An 8,065-nucleotide genomic window follows, 5' to 3' on the forward strand; every position below is an offset into this window, starting at 1 on the left:
GAACTGTGTGACCCAAATTTACACATTTATAATTACTATGACTTACATTTCTATCAGCCTATAAAATAGATTCCCTAAATCGAAAGGAGGATATGAAGTTGACAATGGCAACATGCAGACAGAGACATAATAAGACCAAAGATGGAAAACAATCACATTAAAGAGACAAAAGAGCCTCCAGGAAAGACTGAGAAGGAGTATTTTCCAAGGCAGGATGGAAGCATGATGTGCAGAGATCAAGAGAGAAGGGAACCTGAAGAAAGAGGAAACCAATGCCACTGTCGGATTCCTAAAGGACTGTGACATTCCTGACCCTTGGCTGACAACCACCAACTTCCTGTGTTTCTAACCTAACTTCCCATTTTCAGCCCATATTAACCATACCAGAGCCCCTATTTCCCTGTTTCTGACCTCAGCATGCTAACTGAACCAAAGTTATTCATCTCTTTTAGGAGAGTTTGACTTTGGCAGTCTCCACCCTACATTATTCTACAATACCTGCCACATATTGAAAACCCATCAAAACAGATCCACAGAGAAGAGCTGAGCCCTTCTCCTCAAAAGACAAGTGCATGCACACCTATGCTCCTGGGGAGACAAGGAAGGAGCTGGAGGGGCCTATATGGTCTTATAAGAGGAAACCAGCCTCACAGAGCTAATAAATCCCTCGTAGGAGGCACATACGCATATGTACAAAAGCTCATGAATAGCGTCCATTAAGATTTTCAAAAAGCCTTTCACAAAGTTTCACACAAAAGGCTATTTTAGAAATTGAGTCACCATGGAGTGATGGAGACTAGGGGTGAAGCAGAGGGAAGTTGCTTAGAGACATGAAATAATGGTTTAGGATTCAGGAGCTCTCCTTGGGGGAAGAAGTATAAACATTGGCATTCCTCTATGATTAGTCTCACTTAATGATTTTATGAATTGTTTAGAGCAGTGATTATGAAAAGCCCAAGTATATAGGAATAACCTCAAGTTAACATGAAAATACTGAACTGGTTTTCATACAGGCAAAAATAAAGTCTTGTTTTTTATTTTGTTTATGTATTTATTTATTTATCTGGCCACACTGTTCAGCAAGTGGGATCTTAGTTCCCGTGGATCAAACTCACACCCGTGCATTGGGAGCACAGAGTCTTAACCACTGGACTGCCAGGGAGGTCCCCAAATCAAGTCTTGACCTTATGGAACAATAATCTAAAGGATACTTAAAAGATTCACTTAACAATTCCTGAGGATCTACTGTGTGGCCAGCTATTGTGCTGCACGTTAGGCAGGAAATAATAATTAGGAAAGCATTTGTCCCCGTTCTTAGGGAACTTAAATGGAACAAGAAGACGTTTCCTGAATCTTGAGAAAAGTAAATTAAAGGTGAATAAAGGAAGTAGTTCAAACAATAGGAAACACAAGGAGCTTGGTTTTCTAAACATTATGCTGATAAGGTTAAAAAATTTAAATATACTAAATGTATTTAGACAACTTTATAAAAGCCACTGCTATGATGGTTTTATTAAGGGAAGATAGTGTATTTGCGACCACATACATAACATCTGGATATATTAGAACCATTTTGTTGTTGTTGTTGTGATGAAAGTGATTAAAAACCCGATTCAAAGCTAACTAAGAAAAGAAAAGAAAAGACTTCCTGGTGGTCCCGTGATTAAGGCTTTGTGCTCCCAATGCAGGGGGTCCATGTTCGATCACTACTCAGAAAACTCAATCCCACGTGCCACAATTAAGAACCCACATGATGCAGTGCAGCCAAATAAATTAAAAAAGCAAAAGAAAAGGTAAGCCTGACTTTAGGCAGAGCTGGGCTCAGAGAGGTAGGAGATGTACGAGAATTTGGTGTGTTTAACTCACTCTGCACCTCTCAGCTCTGTTTTATTCTAAGAATTTTTTCACATGGAGCAAAGGAGTCCTATATATAGACACAGGAGACAGAAGAATTCCAGTTTCCCACGTTTCACAGCACCTGTGATCCTAAGAGGCCTGGTTTCTGCCAGCACCTGTGTCAATTCCTGAAAAAGGACTATGTGTGTCTCATCCCCAAACCAGTCATTCCGGCCACGGAGATGCAGTATTGTTACTGACCAGGCTGGGGACACCGTGGCTGCCCAACCCCAAGAGCCAAGGTGAGGCGAGCTTTCAGTTTCCAGAGCCACAGAGACTGAGAAGGAGCAAGGAGTCATTTCCCAAACAGATGGCAGGCAGACAAAAATAACAGAGCATATCCAGCTACTTCCTCTCCATAAGATCCTCATGGACTGATTTTGATCATGGAAAGAGTCTCTGATCTCTGCCTCCTGGTATTACATTGTTCTATGATCCCCTCCCTTCCACGTGGGCTGGATTGAGTGACTCACTTCTAGAGAAGACAATCTGGTGGAGGCGATGGTGTCAGTTCTGAGACTGGGTGATGAAGGACTGCAGATTCCATCTTGGTGGCCCCAACTTTTGCTGCCTGTCTCTTGCCTGGTTCCCTTGGGGAAGCTGGCGACCATGTTGTCAGTCAGCCCCTATGCAGAGGCTCAGGTGAGTAAGATTGAAAGTTGATTTCCTGAGACTGATAATAACCAGGTGTGTGAGCTTAGAAGTGGCTTCTACCCTCCAGGTCTAGTCTTTAGATGAGAACCCAGACCTAGCTGATTGCTCACCTGCAGCTTCATGCAGCTCAGCTCAACTGTGCCTAGATTCCTGCTCCACAAAAATGGAAAGAAGCAGCATTTTTATTTATACAAGCCACTGTTGGAGGCAATTTGTTAAACAGCAATAAGTAACTAATACTCTGGGGTTGGTGCAATAAAGTAATATTTATGTTCTCATGTACAAATGCCCCAAAATAGATAAATACATACAGGATCAGGCAAATAAATCTGTTCAAATGTCATATGTGATTTCTGCCATATGTTTGAATATCTTCTGGGTTGAATGTGAAGAAACCAAACTTTTCTCCACTAGATGAAATGACTGGGTATTATTTTTTATCTATAAATAGACGGACTGTGTAGTTGTTGTCTTGCATCTTTTTAAATGCAAATTTTAAGTCAAGATCCAGCAAGTACAGCATCCTGTACGCAGGTAAAGTCTACTCCTGCTGCTGCTTCTAAGTCGCTTCAGTCGTGTCCGACTCTGCGCGACCCCATAGACGGCAGCACACCAGGCTCCTCTGTCCATGGGATTTTCCAGGCAAGGACACTGGAGTGGGTTGCCATTGCCTTCTCCGAGGTAAAGTCTAGACTATGTTATTTGGCTATGTTCTGGACTGTTTCTCTAATTTTTCCATGGTTCAAATAAGGTTTTCAATTGTAATTTAAGGCGGAAAAAAAATCATTTTTCCAAGTTTCCTTTGACTCATTTAAAAGATCTGACACAAGTCTCCACAAAGTGAAGGTCCCTATAAGGTCAATACGACTTTGAAGATCTGTTTGTGCCTTGTGTTTGCAGGTTACCTAAGAACCTCTCCCTGATGAAAAGCCTAAATAATCTCCAAGGAAAAAAGAAAGAGGAGAGTCCAATATCAAAAGAATGTTTTGTCGAAGCCAATTTTCTTTAGCAACAGTTTTACAATCAAAATAAAGATATTTTAAAATGTATAAATCCACACTCCTGGGTATAAACACCAGACTGATATGGCTCCATTAAAATATCAAGCTGTAGCCTCTGTAAACTGTGTTGGTAATAGAGATGGGTTGATTAACTTCAATTCAAGTACGCATACCTGCTACTATTTCCAGAAGTTAATTGCTACCCTTGGGCATTTTAAACTTATGTATAGTGTTGAGTGGGAGTTTCCTATGATGATTGCCCTAATATTTCACTGAATTCTAATTAGCAGCTGATTACCATTCCTCCTGTCACCACGTAACCCCAACTGCTGCTGTAACTTTATTTTTTCAAATACAACAGAAAGTCTGTCCCTAAGTTGTGTCCAATTCTTTTGTGACCCCATGGACTATCACCCGCCAGGCTCCTCTGTTCATGGGATTTCCCAGGCAAGAATACTGGAGTGGGTTGCCGTTTCCTTCTCCAGTGCTCAAACCTGGGTCTCCTGCTTGGCAGCTGGATTCTTTACTATCTGAGCCACCAAGGAATCTCCACAACAGAGGGAGGTTCCAACAAGTTCTGCAGGGGACAAATTTCATTTGCTGTGATTGCTGTAAAATGTAGCTGTATCCAGAAAATTAGCATGCTCAATGTCAAATCAAAACAAAGTTGATTTGGAATTCCCTAGGGGTCCAGTAGTTATGAACCCGCCTGCCAATGGAGAGGCTACGAGTTCAATCCCTGGTCTGGGAAGATTCCACATGTCTCGGGGTAACTAAGCCTATGTGCCACAACTACTGAGCCCACAGCCTGGAGCCCGTGCTCTGCAACGAGAAGCCCACACTCCACAACCAGAGAGTACCCCGGCTTGCCATGACATAGAAAGCCTGTGTGAAGCAACAAAGACCTAGGCAACCAAATAAATACTTTAAAAACCCCAAAAAACAAAGTTGATTTGCTTGTGTATTTTGGGAGACCAGTGGCTCAAAATAAGCCTCTAATATGCCTCCCACCTTCTTATGGGATCCAGGTTTTCTTCCAAGAAATTGGAAGCAGGACCCTTTATTTGGAATTCATAGGAATTCAATAAATATTTAGAATTTATTACAAGTTACTGGTAAACTAGTTTTATGATGCAAATCCCTTCATCCTAAACAATTCTCATTCATATGTATAGACAATTACATGTTTTAACATATATTTCATTTGGGTGAGTTGTGTTTTGTGGTTTCTTTCCTTTTTCTTCCTTAGCTAATTTTCTATTACTGTTGAGGACTGCTTTACAGCTATTTAATTTTTTTAATTTTTAAAAACTATGTATCTATTTATTTGACTCTGTCCGGTCTTAGTTTGGCTCTTGGGATCTTTGTGGCTCTGCCACACGTGGGATCTCAGTTCCCCAACCAGGGATTGGGCCTATGTCCCCTGCATTGCAAGGCAGATTCTTAACTTCCCTGGACCACCAGGGACGTCCTGAAGCTACTTAATTTTTGTTGTTGTTTTTCAGTTCTTAGAAATTTAATGAGAAAAATTCTCTGAATACACACGTTGATACAAAGATACCTCCTTATTGCCTACAATAATGCCAGGATATATTCAAGGTTATTGACCCCAAGGAACTGAAGTAGTATTGAAATGGAGCAGAACCCTGTAGTCCTTGCCCTCCATGTTTCAGGCTGCCTTTTGTCTGTGGAAAAACTTTAGCCAAAGGATAAGTTTAATCAGAAAAGTGAGAAAACACAAAAATAAAGAAAAGCAGTTGAATAGGACAAAACAATAATATTTTGGCCAGTAAGCAAAGTCAAGGGCCTTTCTTTCCTCCTTAAAGGCTATAGATAATATTCTGAGCCATATCCTGTGAGCTGTCTTATAGACACGGAAACCTCCTCCAGGTGGAAGAAGTTAACTCTACTGTGATCAGACTGTAGCCACAACATAAGCTGCAACAGTTCTGAGAATTGGCCTCAAAGAAATGGGAACCCAGGAACTAAAGATTTGCTGTACTTAAAATGATCAAGAAGAAACTGGTCAGACCACTGATGACCGATTTCAAGATGATCATCACCACTGGCTGTGTCGTTTCTACATGGAGCCCCCTCCCTCCACCTGGAAAAGCTCTTGCCCACTGGTTGTCAGGTGGGGGGAGTCAGCCTTTGGGCCTTCGTCCCCCTGCCTCACCAGCTTGCCAGCATCCAAAATAAAGCAAGCTTTCCTTTCCACCAACCTTGCCTCTTTATTGGCTTTTGAGCAGTGAGCAGCTAGGCCCCACTTTTTATTACAGTGTCTGCAGGGCTAGATGTTCTGCTGTCTGTAGGATCTGGAGCAGAAACAGAGGTGATAGTTCCATCTTCCCTCCCAGGGTCAAGACCCTTGACACCCCAGTCTGGGACTGGTTTGTTTGCCCTGGAATCATGGCCAAGCTAAGTTGGTGCCCTTGTAGCACTATTATGGAGGGATTCTATGTACCACCTTAATTTTACACTGAAAAGCTAAGTTTTCTTTTTTTAAATCCCAACTCAAGATAATTCCACAGAGAGATGATTATGGCTTTATAGCTTTTTTTTTTTTTTGCCATGCAGCTTGTAAGATCTTAGTTCCCTGACCAGGGATTGAACTGAGGCCCTTGGCAGTAGAAGTGCCGAGTCCTAACCCCTGGCCTGCCAGGGAATTCCTAAGAGAAATGGTTATTATGTATGATTATTAGCCTACTTAGAGCAGAAGAGACTTCTATATATAATTCCAAAGCCAGGGCGGAGGAGGGGGGGAACATAATGAGGAAGTTTGCTAGATTTTGCTATAAAAAAGGGGAAAACATTTTCAAGTTTAAAAAAATACCACAAATAAAGCAAACAGGCACCTGAAAAGAATGGGAGGTACCTGTAATATATATGGCAGAGGATTAGGGCTCATGTTGTTAATACATAGAGAGTTCTTTCTAATCTCCACAAATAAAAGTTTCTATTTCTTTTCTTCTTTTGGGGATAGAGGCAGTGAAAATGGTTACATTTGGCACACCATCCTAGGCTGACTTGAGACACAGCCTCTAATCAAATCAGTCTGCCCTGACCCCTGGTATGAGAACTGTTTACTTTTATACCAAGGAGAGTGGGGCCACACCGAAGTCCACATGTGGCCTGTGCCCCGGTCAAGTCCTAGGGGTTCATGCTGTGGACTGAGCATCCCACTGAGACGCTGAAACAAAACTCCACATCATCTGGGCCCTTGGCGCCTCCACGGTTGTTAAGTGTGTCCGTGACAGGATCAAGTGTCCTCTTCTTACTCAGGAGCAGAAAATCATTAGGGAAGTGTTGAGGGTACAAGCACAGACTCAGGAAGCTAAATTTAAATGTCTTATTTTTTTTTCTAGATTTTACTGGAGTCTAGTTGATTTACAATGTTGTGTTTATTTCTTCTGCACAGCAAAATGACTCAGATATATATATTAATTATATACGTATACATAGATGTTCTTTTTCATCTTTTTCCATTAGGGTTTGTCACCAAAAGCTAAATTTAAAAATGGAGTTTTTTTTTTTTCTGTAAAGTTGTGTAATTTTTTTAAAATTTACTTTAATTGGAGGATAATTGCTTTACAATGTTGTGTTGGTTTCTGCTGTTCGACAAAGTGAATCAGCTATACCTATACACATCCCGCCCCCCACTGCCTTGAGCCTCCCTCCCACCCCTGGAGGCCATCACAGAGCACCAGGTTGAGCTCCCTGTGCTGTACAGCAGCTTGTCACCAGCCCTCTGTTTCACACATGTATATAAAGGATATAAAGGATATACATGTCAGTGCTTCTCTCTCCATTTGTCCCATTGTCTCCTTCCCCTCTTTTGTCCACAGGTCATTCTCTGCGTCTGCATCTCTTTTCCTGTCCTGCAAATAGGTTCATCAGTACCAAAAAACGGACTTTTTTGAATAATTGTTTAAAAAATCAAAAGGCTTATAAAAAAATTAAGTCATGGGAAAGTGAATGGGCACATTTTCACCAAATCTGGGGATATTTTAGGGGCAGTGTGATTTTAATTTTTTTTATTCTTTTTTATTTTTTTGGCTGCGTGGCTTGTGGAATCTTAGTTCCCCAACCAGAGATTGAAGCCTAGCTCTTGGTAGTGAAAGTGAGGAATCCTAATCACTGAACCGCCAGGTGACTTTAAATATAGTCTAAGTGTTATACCAGGAATCCTTCTGGGGGAACTCTGGGAAAACCAAGGGAGGTGGGAAGTCCTCCTTATGGCAGCAGAACCTGAAGTTCAGAGTGAGGCTCTTGGGGTCCCTGCTGGGCACACCTGCCTATGAGTATTCACAGCAGATAAACAGAGAGACTTGTCAGAACCGGATGAGATGAGCCAGGGGGAGGGCTGCCCTCAGTGCCTCGCACACTGGCTTGTGCATTTGTTTATTCAGCAAATCTTTATTGAGTGACTGCTGTATACCAGGCACTCTGCTAGGTGCTGAGGATACAAGAGTGAACAAAATGGACACCAACAGTGAACAAAACAGATACCCTCC

The 8,065-nt window shown here is 41.8% G+C and overlaps 1 long non-coding RNA gene across 2 annotated transcripts; it reads left to right on the forward strand.

Moving 5' to 3' along the window:
• The first annotated feature begins 1,457 nt into the window (after positions 1-1,457).
• On the forward strand, positions 1,458-7,380 carry LOC147360971 (uncharacterized). Of its 2 annotated transcripts, none has more exons than XR_015139554.1 (2): positions 1,458-2,538; positions 3,451-7,380. It is a non-coding gene; the product is annotated as an uncharacterized LOC147360971 (long non-coding RNA). The 2 variants fall into 2 exon arrangements; XR_015139553.1 differs by having other exon boundaries at positions 4,238-7,380.
• Positions 7,381-8,065: the final 685 nt, after the last annotated feature.

Source organism: Bos grunniens, chromosome 13 (assembly GCF_055505025.1).
Source record: "Bos grunniens cultivar Pamir isolate PY7600 chromosome 13, Bosgru_T2T1.0, whole genome shotgun sequence".
Classification (NCBI taxonomy): Eukaryota; Metazoa; Chordata; class Mammalia; order Artiodactyla; family Bovidae; genus Bos; species Bos grunniens.